This window comes from Perognathus longimembris, chromosome 19 (genome assembly GCF_023159225.1).
Source record: "Perognathus longimembris pacificus isolate PPM17 chromosome 19, ASM2315922v1, whole genome shotgun sequence".
NCBI classification, from domain to species: Eukaryota; Metazoa; Chordata; class Mammalia; order Rodentia; family Heteromyidae; genus Perognathus; species Perognathus longimembris.
In genome coordinates this window covers 2,662,792-2,675,108 of record NC_063179.1, presented here as the reverse complement: position 1 = coordinate 2,675,108, position 12,317 = coordinate 2,662,792, and positions in this window count along the sequence as shown.

The window sequence follows — 12,317 nt, the reverse complement described above, 5'->3', positions numbered from 1 at the left end:
TCACATTAAACGTTCCGAAAGATTATACAATAATTTGCCAGTGAGCATGCGCTATCACTGTAGTTTCTGTGCTGATTGCTGGATGCACTTGCGACGTTGTGTGTAAGCGTGCATGTGTGCACGCACGCACGCCCATGCGTGTGCCAGTACGTGTATCCTCTTTCCCGTCGTAAGGGCACAATGTGATCGCACACCAGGAACTAGCTGTAACAGCCAAGCCCCTCGGGCTTGGCAGCTGAAAAGCAAACCAAACACACCCCGGGAGTCACCGCTATTAATGAGAAACTCGGGCCTGGGGGGGGGGGGGGAGGACAGCTGCGATAAAAAATCTGTGCAAATGGGGCAGTTTTCAGGAAAGAACAATAGCTAGATTTGTCCCGGGCAGGATGTGTGGGTGGAATGACTTTTTATTTTACTCTTCCTTAATTTCCTGAACGGGTGAGCCCCGGATTTTTAAAAAAAAAAAAAAACCAGACTCACTCCTCCCCGCCCCCCCATCGCACCCCGCGGTCTCAACAAGCTTCGCCGCCGTTGCGGGGTCACGGGCGCCGCGCACGAAGCGTCCCCCTCCCATCCAGCCTCCGTCAGCTCCCGCAGTCCAATCCGGTCCGCAGTGGGACCCACGGCGGCGGAGCTCGGGCGGGGTTGAGCCCGGTCTGGCCCTGGAAGCCGGTCACTGAGCACGATGGGGCGGGGCTGCGGCCCCCCCCGCGCTGCGGTCCACACCGGCAGGCAGGCGGGCAGGGCTGCGGGGCAAGGGGAGAGGCACAGAGCCTGACTGCAGAGGGCGATGGGAGCCAGGCAGGCGTCCGCGGGCCTGGCAGCCTTCAGTCCCCACTTGCAGTAGCCGTGCCCAGCCGGGTCACCCGGTGCTGATCCCGCGACGAAGGACTGGAAAGACAGACGGTGCTACTCCAGTTAGCGTGAAGACCGGCCTCGCTCCCCAACTCCAGTGCTAAGGTCCTGGGGTTCCTACGCAGGCCGGAAGTGGACAGCCTCAGTTGTTTGCGCGGTGGGGGGGGGGGAGGTTCTGGCTGCGTGACTCACGTGGTAGCGTTCCGCCCAGCAGCTGTGAGCATCCGAGTGTCCTCCCCACCACCGTCCCTACCACTCCCTGCGTGAGGTGAGGGAGGTCCCGTACGCCACTACAGCCAGCTGCCGTTGGAGATTGGGTTCCAGGGTCCTGTTGCCTGAACTAGCTTCCAACTATGATCCTCCCGATCTCAGCCTCCCTTGTAGCTAGAACTCTAGGCCTCAGCCACGATACCCTGTGGAGATAACTTTATGTTATTACTCAGCCGTCTGAAGAGGAAGGGTCAGTCACGCCAGGCTATGTTATTCACCCACGGAAAGGAAGCATTAGCGCGATGAGGAGGAAGAAAGAGCCCAGGAACCACTGTGACTGAGTTTTCCATGGCAAAGGCAGGGTAGGGATTGGTAGGAAAACGGAGGAGAATGGAAAAGGACTGTTGGCAGCCGGGCCTAGGTGAATTTCCCTGCCTGCACATCAAAGCAGGTTCAGGCATCCCTGAGGTTTTGCCTGGTGTCTGTATGGGCCTGGGGCGGTAGGGTGGGAGTCCATCCTTCATGTTCCATCTTTGGATACACAGAAAGAATGAGCCTAGAGGAGAGAGGCCGGTCCTTCAGGGAGCAGGACCTTGGGTACTGTGTGTGATTGTGAGCCTCTGGAATACAAATGGTTCTGGCTCCATGATTCAGGGCAGGGCCAATCCTGGGTGTGTGGACTATAGACAGTACTGCTTTGGCTATCTTTAAGAATCCACCAGCCCCGGGGAGCGGCTGCCTGTCTAGTCAAACAGGCCACAAATGCTAAAGACTCAACAGTGCAGAAAGCAAGACAATATACTTGATATGTCCACGAAGGACCCAATTCGAGGCTGAGGCTAATGGACGGAGGCCGGGTTTCTCTGAGCGGAGACCACGGTGTGTCTTGCAGAGAGGCCAGCAAGCTTGCGGGAGGAGATGCGGGAGTTCAGGGCTGTGCGTTTTCATCTGCAATTGATTTTCCAGACACTTAGAGATCGGTCAGTCAGAATCCATTAGGAAGAGAACTCAGGAAAGTGTCTGTCAGCCTTGGGGGCGGGGAGGGGAAGGCCTCATGGCGTGTGAAGGTCAGCAGTCCTGGCCTGGGTTTGCTAACAGGAACCCAGTGCATGGAGGATTCCGTCAGCGGAGGAGACCGGCCAGGGCCGGAGGGGCAGAGCCTCAGGGAGCTGGGTGAGCGGGAGGGGGAAAAGCAAGCTAATGTTTAACATCTTCATTCCTGATATTCCCTCATTGCCAATTGACGTCTCCCTGTGATGTCTCATCACGACGATGCGTTTTCCTCAGTGATTCGTCTTTGAGATCCCGCCTCCTCCTTCCCCAAGGGCTCGACTCCCCGCCGAGATTCCCCCTGGCTTCCCAGCCCGCGCCGGGGAGGGAGGTCCCGAGATGGGGCGGCCGCGGCTCATCCGCCGTACCACACACCCCGCCATCCACGGACGCAACGAGCCTCTCCTTGTAAACGTGGACTCCGCGCGCAAGCGTGGCCGGTCGCGAAATACAGTAATGAAACAACACGGGCGTAGGTTTCGCGAGCCTGGAGAGGAAAGGAACATGTGACGTGGGTTTTGCCCTGCGAGTTTCAAGCAGAGCCCGGGGCAGTGGTTTGCAAAAGCCAATGGGAAGTGGGATTTGCGTGCTTTTCTCGCCAGTCCACGAGACGGCTGAATCTGGGAGCTGACGCAGGCGTGCAAACCCTCGGGGCTGCACGAGAGCCCGGCCCGTCACGGAGAGCTGGGAAGCGCTGCTGGTAGAAGCCCAAGGGATGGAAGAGGGGCACCCGCGGCGTGGGACACGGCACAGAACGTCTCCAGGGACTACCTCACTTGCGGCAGATCTGAAGGGGCCCGGAGCGGTTGAGGCCGCAGTCCCTGACTCCATGCTGGGCAGCAGTCACAAGATCTCTCTGCCCGACGGGACGGACAGACACACGCTGACTCCGTAGGAGAGGGTGGTAATGCCACGTCTTCGGCGTGGTCACGAGGAGAAGCAGGCAGAGTTAGAATTCTTCCTCCCCAAGTCTGTACGGGGCCACCCCGGCGCCTGGACTTGGCCGTCGTGAGTGACGCCCTTGTGAATATTCATAACATCTTCAGCGAACGTGTTTTCAATTTTCTTGAGTGTATCCCACAGAATGTAATTGCTGTATCATAGGGCAATTCGGTTTAGCTTTTTGAGGAACTGCCAAACTGTTTTCCACAGTGGCTGCAACATTTTGTATTCTCTGTGTTTGGCATTCTATTTTCTTTTTAATGATTATTATTACATCTATGCTAGTGGGGGTGAAGTTTTAGTTCACGGTGGTTTAGATTTGCAGTTCCCTAAAGAACAATGATATTTAGCATCTTTTCATGCTCTTACAGGCCATTTCTAAATCTTCTTTGGAAAAAAATGTTTCTCGGTTTTCTTGGGCTGTTTCCCTAGCTTGACTGTTGTGAGCAGTACTGCAGTGAACACAGGTGTGTGGGCGTATCTGTTACGTTCCGAGCTGCATCCCTTCACCTACTAACGGAGTGTATAATTGTCCTAAAGTTCTATTTTAATTTTTTTTTGAAGACTGCACACTGATTTCCGGAGTGGGCGCAATAGTTTACGGTCTCACCAGTGATGAATCAGAATTCCTTTCCCCCCACGTACTCACCCAGATGTATTTGTGGTTCCGCTGATCGCTACTCCTTTGAACAACAGACATGTACTTTAACAAAGGAGAATACTAGGACGTTGAATGTTTTTTTTTCCTCTGGGTGTATGCATTAGTGGGAGAGGACAGAAGAGTGGAGAGGGAAGAAAGGATGAGTATAGATGAGCTACATGACACATGTGCGAAGACGGAGCAAGGCGGCGTTATGAGACTGGTTTGAGAAATGCCTATGGATCAGGAAAGCTACAGGTGCAGGAGTGAACTTGTGAAAAGGGACACCTCCTTGTACAACTAATCTCAATAAAAGAGTTCTTGGACTACTTTTAAATTTTGGGGCTATTTATCCTTTTATTATTGTCAGACTTTTTATTTATTCTCGATATTTGACCCTGTCTTAAGACAGCTGGGCTGTTAAATCAAACTCCTGACACACTTGGAGTTAGGATGGCCATGCATTGAAAAGTAACCTTAAGCTGAAAATGTCATTAATGTGCCTAACCTTGCCCAGCCTAGCCTACTTTAAATATGTTCAGAACACTCACAGTGGCATAGACAGCCCAAATCACCCAACACAAAGCCTATTGCAACACACACAATGTATATGATGTTGCTCAATGTTCTGGTGACTGAGAATTTCAAGATCCAGGTAGCAGGAGATCTGGCTCTGGTGGAGGCTTAATCTCTGCTTCAAAGATTGTAGCATCACACGGTATCTCCAGAGGGCCAAATGGGCCAAGGTGGTGTTCCCGAAGCTCCTTCAAAAGCATCTAGTCTCATCTGTGAGGACCTCTTACCTCCCAAAGGCCCGGGTCTTAACCAAGCATGTTGGGTAGCGCGTGTGAAAAGTATGAACTTTGAGCGCGTATAGCTACCCCTTATCAGATAATCATCTTGAAAGTATTTTCTCTCATTCTATGTCATTTCTTTAGGTCGTCTGTGGACATACAGAACTTGGCACTTCTGGTGATGACCAGTGTTTCTATTTTGTCATGGCTTGGGAATCAGTGTCCTGTCCAAGATGGTTGCCAAACCCAAGCCAACAGAGATTTCTACACCACAACCGTGTGGGTAATGGTACTTATTCAGAGCCTTGTTATGCATTGAGACACCACTTCCTGTAAGTTGAGTTTCTGTTGCAGTGGTGAACTGGCTGAGAAACTCCATTTAAAGGAAGAACGTCTTATTTCGGATCTTTCAGCGTGGTTGGCTGGTCCATTGCTTTGGGCCTGTCGCGGGGCAGATGACCTTGGTGGAAACGTGTTAGCAGAGCAAACTGCTCACCTCACAGTGGGCCAAAAGCAAAGAGAACCGGGGAGGGTCCAGCATCTCAATATCCCCTTCGAGGACTTACGCCCCGTGCCCTCACCTCCTTGCACTCTGATTCGCCTCTCCGTGGGTCACCCCCTGGAAACAATACCACAGGCTGTAACGTGGCGCCTCCAAGCGGCAGACTACGGCAGGGCTCTGCTGCCCTTTCCTTCTTTTGCATTTGGATATCCAGTTATTCGAGCGAAGTTTGTTGTAAACCTTCCTTCCCGCTGAACGATCTTGAGTGAACTTCTATAGTAAATTAAAGGGACAGGAAACCTGTCATTTGGATCTTCATTCTAATTTCATACTTGGTTTAGGTTCATTTTAGACGGTTTCTACTGGGCAGTCTCTCAGTATGTTTGTTGATTTTAACTACTCTGTTGGGATGATGTGGACATGGACACAAACGGAGAGATAGACGTGGAAAACGCTGAAGTTGCTGCTCTGCAGAGAAGCGCGTTTGATGATAACCCGCAGCCTCTGGGCTGGCTCCACGGTTGCTGAAGTTCTCTGCTCTCCCTGGACCTTGTCACCCTCAACCCCCACCTCTCTCCCTCTGGCCAAGGCATCCTTCTTGCGGTGCACGTGGATCCTCAGGAGGTGGAACGTTTCCATTGAATTCACGTTCTTCCTTTGAGTCTCTTTTCTTCTTTGAGCAAACAAACATCTGGGAACTCAACTCGGGCAGAAGAGAATGTTCTGTCAGCAGAATGACCTGGAAATGGGCTCCTTGGTCTGGGCCTCTATCCTAGGAGAACCCAGAGGTTACACGAAGCATTCCCCTTGGGGTAGGAGGCCCTGTGAAGAATATCCCGCCTCAATGTGGCACACTCCTGCTGTGGAAGGAAATCTTCTTAGCTTTAAGAAAGAAACATCTCCACATTTCGTCCATCATGTAACCAATATTATCAGTCGCGACCATTTAGATTCCAGAAGAAAAAGACTCAAGTTTGTGTTTGGTACTGTGTAGTCCCCTGTTCCTATCAGGAGTGAACTGTGTGCCTCCCATTTCCCTATCATTTGTTATTTTCCGTTCTGTCTCCTTCTCTGTCACCTGACTCAAGTTCTCAGGCACAGCTGGTGGCTCGTTCTCAGGTCTCTTCCGTGCTCCTTGCCAGTGATTTGCTCCTCGTTCCTCCTTCTGCGGCTCCGTTCCTACTTCCGTCCCTGACCACAACATGGAAGATGGACTGTGTTCAAGCATGGCCCGTGACTCAGCTTCCTGAACGGTGCCGTCCTTCCTCCCCTGGGTGCTGGCTCCAGCCCCGCTTCCCAGCTGCAGTGAGACGTCAGCCGTCCCGCCAGCCCTTCCATTCCTCGGGGCCTGCCCCGCACCCAGCACCTGGCCTGGCTCACACAGTCTCCACACGCTCCCTCTGCCGCGAGGGAGATGCCGACCAGGGGATGCGACTCCGCCTCGGTCCACCCAGGGGACGGGACTCCGCCTCTGTCCACCCAGCAGGTCTCACCGGGTGGGAGAAGGAGCTGCTCTGCCCTCCCTCGGGGCCCACACCTGCTCTCATTTCACCTCACCCATCCCCGCCCTCTCCTGTGAGACCGTCCTCAGACCACGGGGCGACATTCGTTTCCATGGTAACTGAGGATGCCACCCAAGGACAGGGGCTTCTTCCCGTCCTTCGCCCTCAGAGCACTTGGCTACGTTCACAGCAGGTGCAGGCAGAGCTAAGGGTCAACTGGACCAGGCGGGGTTCGCTGACCTCGCGTGTCCAGACTGGGTGTCTTGTGGGGCAGTGTTGCACAGCTATGTGGTATTACTAGACACTGAAATGCCTCGTGGTGTCAAATGCCTCAGGGTGGGCAGGACCGAGAAAAGGAGGACATGGGAGGAGAGCCCCAGAGGGGTTCAGGAATGAAGATGTTGTTGGTGCTTGTGACCCTAGAAACCATCCGCTTGTGGTTTGCTGCGTGGGGGAGAACAGCTGAGCGAAGAGGAATGTGTGCTCACCGCCCCCAGCAGCCCGCCCCACCGGGAGCATCTGCAAAGAACGTCTCACGTGACCAGCCAGTCACGTGACCAGCCAGAGCACCACCTCCCAGACAGACTCCCGGACCTGAAATCAACTCCAGGGAAAGTGGCTTTTCTTCTGGGCTGGAAACCAGCCCTGCGTGAAGGAAGGATACACATCCAGTGTCTTCTTTCATACCCACCACTCTTGTCGGCCCAGCTTGAAGGACGCCATGGTTGAGGGGGAGAAGAGAAAAGTTCCTCCACGCAGCGATTAGCCGTGCTTTCTTTGTCTAAAGATAACAACTGGGGACAGATGAAAGGAGTCCTGAATTGTGCTTTTTTTCTTTTTCTTTTTGCAATGGTAATTTATCACCACTGAGTCCTAGAGCACTCTCCCCTAATGCCTCACATTTTATAGTGCTTCAACTTTCCAAGCATTTTGGGGTTATCTGTCTACTTTTCAACAGGAAGCCAGAGTTAGCTTGCTATTTTCCCTTGTCTGAATCCTTCTCCCTCCCTCCCTCCCTCCCTCCCTCTCTCTCTCTCTCTCTCTCTCTCTCTCTCTCTCTCTCTCTCTCTCTCTCTCTTTCTCTCTCTCTCTCTGTGTGTGTGCACACGTGTGACTTTATCATGTCATTTCAAGCAAATCTTTACGGTAGACTGTGTGTATGTTTGTTTCACACAGACAATCGAGATTTACTCAGTTTTATCCATCGGCATAAAACACAGGACTGCAGCGCAGACAGTGTGGCAAACGTCCGCCTGGCTCTCTGCCTGTTAGAGTGATTTTTCAGAAGATACATAAATGAGTGACCGAAGCTCCTGGAATAAGGAGGGGAAAAATGGGAGTGGGCCTCTCAAGACTCTTGTCGGAAGAAAAAGTAACAGAGACCAAAGAGCTACCCCATATTTCCTTTCTTCTAGCCTTTGGAATATCCCTGTGTGTGGGAGGGAGCCTGTGTCCCTCTGTGGGGGGGACCCTGTGTCCCCCTGTGTGGGGGACCCCGCTCTGCTTTGGGCACCGTCATGGGAGACCCAGCGGCGGTCCCCTGGGACCCTGAGCAGGTCCTGCTGGGCGCGCCACGCGTGAGCGTCTGTGGTCTGCGCGCGGTGGGCCAGGCGGGCGGTTCTCGGCCCAGCCCTCGCCTTCTCCCAAGTCCCACGGGAAGCTGCTGAGAGCCTCACGCGTAGACCCCACGGACGGAACAGGTCCCACCCACTCGGGCCAGGGTCCGCTTCCCACGCCCGACGTCTCCCTGAGGCTGGGGCACGGGCACTGCCAAGTCCCACGAAGCTCTCCAGCTTCTCAAACTCCTACTCTCCCCCGTTGCTCATCTCCCGCCCGTCCACGGCAATTTCTTTCTTCATCAGGCAGTGGTGGGCTGGAAACCGAGACGTTCACTGACACTGTGCCGCGGGCTCTGATGAGAACAGACTCCATGGGCGTAGTGTGCCCAGGACACGGGCGTAGTGTGCCCAGGACACGGGCGTAGTGTGCCCAGGACACGGGCGTAGTGTGCCCAAGGGAGGGCAGGGAGGCCATCAGGTCCATGCATGCTCTGTAGTTTCCTCTCTGATGACCCAAACTAAGATTCGGTGGAGTCCTGGCCAGGTGTGAGAGGAGAGCTCGCAGGCAAGGCACCTGCAAGGCCCAGGATGGAGGAAACACAGAAGAGTCTCATCTTCCTAAGTTCCTGCTCGTGTGAGCTGGGGACTCCATGTTGCCAACCCAAGGGGAGGGCCATCAAGACCCTTCTCCCTCCCCTCCTTCCCTTCCCATCCTGGAGGGAGACTTGTCCTCCCCTCCTTCCCTTCCCATCCTGGAGAGCGACCTGTGAGGAGAGCTATCAGGTTGCAATTCTTCCACTTGAGTCACAGCTCTACTCCTTTCATTCTGGTGGTTAATTAGAGACAAGAGTCTCCTGGACTTTCTCACCCAGGCTGGCTTTGAACCATAATCCTCAGATCTCAGCATCTTGAGTAGCTGACTGGTGTGCGAGCCACCAGCGCCTAGCTTGCGTTCCAGTTACGAACGCAGGATGCTGTATTTGTGTGACACTTCAGTAAAAATGAGTGGTCGCGATGAAAACCTGACGCCTATTCGCGTGGACATCTCTAAAGACGGCTTGCACAGCTATTTTCATTTTTAGCTTCTGTCCCGTCTTCGTTTTAAGTTTGTAAGAGCTGATGGAGGCAGGGCTGAATATACAGAACTCATTTTCAAACTAAACTAGAGGAGAGAATGAGACAATTCTTCCCTGAAAGGGAGAGGAAGACACACCCGGAGACTGGGTGTGTCTGGGTCACCGCGGCCGAGGTGAGCCGGGGCAGGACACGGACACCACGTTCTCACTACGGCCTCGTGCGGTCCCTGCCCTCCCTTCCGGGAGCCGCCCTGTTGGATCAAGGCCTCCCCTCATGGCCTCCTTTAACGTCTTCCAAACACTGCCGCGGAGGAGGTTAGGGCTTCAGCGTCTGAATTTTGGAAGACGCAATTCAATCCCGATCACAGAATGCCAGGAGTGCCCAAGGGTCTAGAAGAAGTAAAATTAATGGGTATGGAAGTGTGACAGAGTGCAGCACATTCCAGAATGATTGCACTCACTCCGAAGCCAGGGGAGGGTTAAAGCTGAGCAAACATTCGGTCCATTTCCTTTTAGGCACTGACCCCCCGGGGGGTGAAGAGAGGATGCTGAGGTATGCCCCCACTACTGAAGACAAACCATCTGCACCCAGAGGAGTCTCCCTGTAGGGAGGGCACCCCTGCGACCTTCAAATGACCTTCAATTCCCCCCCCCCCCCGCCCCCCGGCTTTCAACTTGAAAAGTGGGAGTCCCGTGGTGAAATGAAGCACACAGGAAAGACTGTTGCAAGGGAATGATGGAGACAGGCATGCCTTCTGTTTATCCTGCTTGCTGCCAGCTTGGCTTTCCTGGGAGATCAACATGGCTGCCTTGGGCCTGGACCAGACGTGCAAAGTAGGGCAGGCAGACTCAGCCCACCTCCGGCAGCCGGGCCTGTCTGGGGGAGTCTACAGGACGCTGTTCTTGCTAGATTCTTAGACCATAGACACATGGGTGTTTCTGGCTGCCTTTGCAACCTTCAGATTAGTTCTTATGATTTGCAAACCCGCCACAAATCCTTTGTGGTTTTCAGTCCGCAGCTGGGGAGTCAGCTGCCGGGGCGAGTCATCAAAAGCAGCAAGATTAGAGGAAGAGGTTTCCCCCACTGGGCCCTGGCATTGCGTGGGGGCCCCGGAGGCCACAGGGGCCACTCGGGCTGTCAGGTGCGCCTGGCGGGTTGGTTGTACAGAGAGGGTGACGGGCAGGAGGACCTCAAAGCCGCCTTTGGTCTCCTTTACCAGATTCTCTCCGTTGGCCGGACTCCATCTCCTTAGCCGGAAGGCTGTGGCCTCTTCGGGTATTTAAGGCGCTCTGTGCTCTGTCCATCACCTGGACTCCGAAGGTGGATGGTGAACGTGGGATTATGATTTCTCACCCACATGGTTATCTTCCCCAAATCCTATCTTCTCATGCAGGCCAGTTGCCTCTTCGTTATTAACGGTCACACGAGAGTGGGCCTGTTTTCAAGGCCAACCTAGGTCTTGAAAGAACGGATTTAGGGGCTGGGGATATAGCCTAGTGGCAAGAGTGCCTGCCTCGGATACACGAGGCCCTAGGTTCGATTCCCCAGCACCACATATACAGAAAACGGCCAGAAGCGGCGCTGGGCTCAAGTGGCAGAGTGCTAGCCTTGAGCGGGAAGAAGCCAGGGACAGTGCTCAGGCCCTGAGTCCAAGGCCCAGGACTGGCCAAAAAAAAAAAAAAATCTAGAAGAAAGAACGGATTTAACAGTAGTAAGCCAAACGGTAAGGCTGGTTACCTGGAAGTTTTCAGGAGCCCGGGGGATCTTTCGTTTGATAGATTAAAGAAAAACCTCCAACAGGGGAGAAGCTGACCGGGCTTGCGTGAGGAAGGCAGTGACCGCGACATACCGTGAGCCGGGGATGACTGGAACCCGGCACACAGGCGGTGTACTAGTGGCATGGCCGTTCTGTGTTTAGAACCCCCTTTGGTCTCCCAGCAGCAGTTCACTTCCCCGCCCCCAGGTGTTATTCCTTCCTGTGGCCAGCAGGGGGCTGGCCAAGTGGGCGTGTGCCCATCCTGGACAGAGGCACCAGACAGGTGCACCGGGCATTTCCGGGAGCTTCTCACTTTCCCCTGGGCCAGAGGAGGCCTTGGGCCCGAATGGGCTTTGTTCGTCTGCTTGGATCTGGAACCCAGGGAAAGAAGCCCACAGACGATGGATAGCCTGTTAGCATTTCCCCTGCCTCAGGTCCTCAGCTCCTCCCACGCGCCCCCAGATCCACCCACACCTAACGAGCCGCTCCCGCTCCCTCCCTCCCTCCCTCCCCTTTACCCCCAGAGAGAGAAGCTGCCGCCTGGATCGGGTGCAGACGCCATGGTGCTCCCTCTCCCGTGGGAACCGTGGCCCCACCATTCAACCTCCTCATGAACCTTCTTCTCCTGCCGGTGACGATCCCCGCAGGGTCCCCTGGGATGGCCGGGGCCTGTCCTTTCATAGCCCGCCTGCGACCGCAAGCGGGATGGAGGGAAGCGTCGGGGATGAGGATGAGTCACGTCCTCCCCCTTCTTCCGGTGCCCTCTGGACGCCGTGGTGCTCCTTCGGGCCCGACACGTGGTGGGCTCAGTGAGGGGGGGGTGTTCTGGACAGGAATGGGGGGCCGCAGCGGCGAGCACGGAGCCCGAGGCGGTGCGCGAGGGGCTAGCCCGGTGCGGCTGTGTGGAGGGCTCGCCAGCCGGGGCGCGTGTGCCCTCATCCGCCGCCTCCGGAGACGTGGGGAGCCCTGCCCGCCGCGGGGGACACGGGGACACGTCTGGTCTGGCGTCCCGACGCGGGGATTCACTCGCGCGGCTGGAGCACGCCACCGACCCAGACGTAGCCCACCCGGAGGACTTCGCGTGGGCCTAGCCGAAGCCTTTCTCTAACTTGATGGATAATTAACACCCGTGTCCTAACGGGTTTGAGCACACCCCTATCCCTTCAATCATGTATACATCTAAACGTAGAAATGAGGCAGGAGCATGGATCGCAGACTTGTGTTCTCAGTCCCCCCTCTGGGGACCCGTTCCCTGTTCCTAGGTGACCCTGTAAAAGTAGACGGTCCTAGGACAAACGTGGGTTCCCACCTGGGACCCGAAGCTGGGGACAGGTGCAGGCCCAGAAGGCAGGTGACAGCCCCACCCTGTCCCCTGTCCCCGGGGACAAGGAGCCTGCCGGGAAGCAGCCTAAGCAGGCCTCCATCTGCCC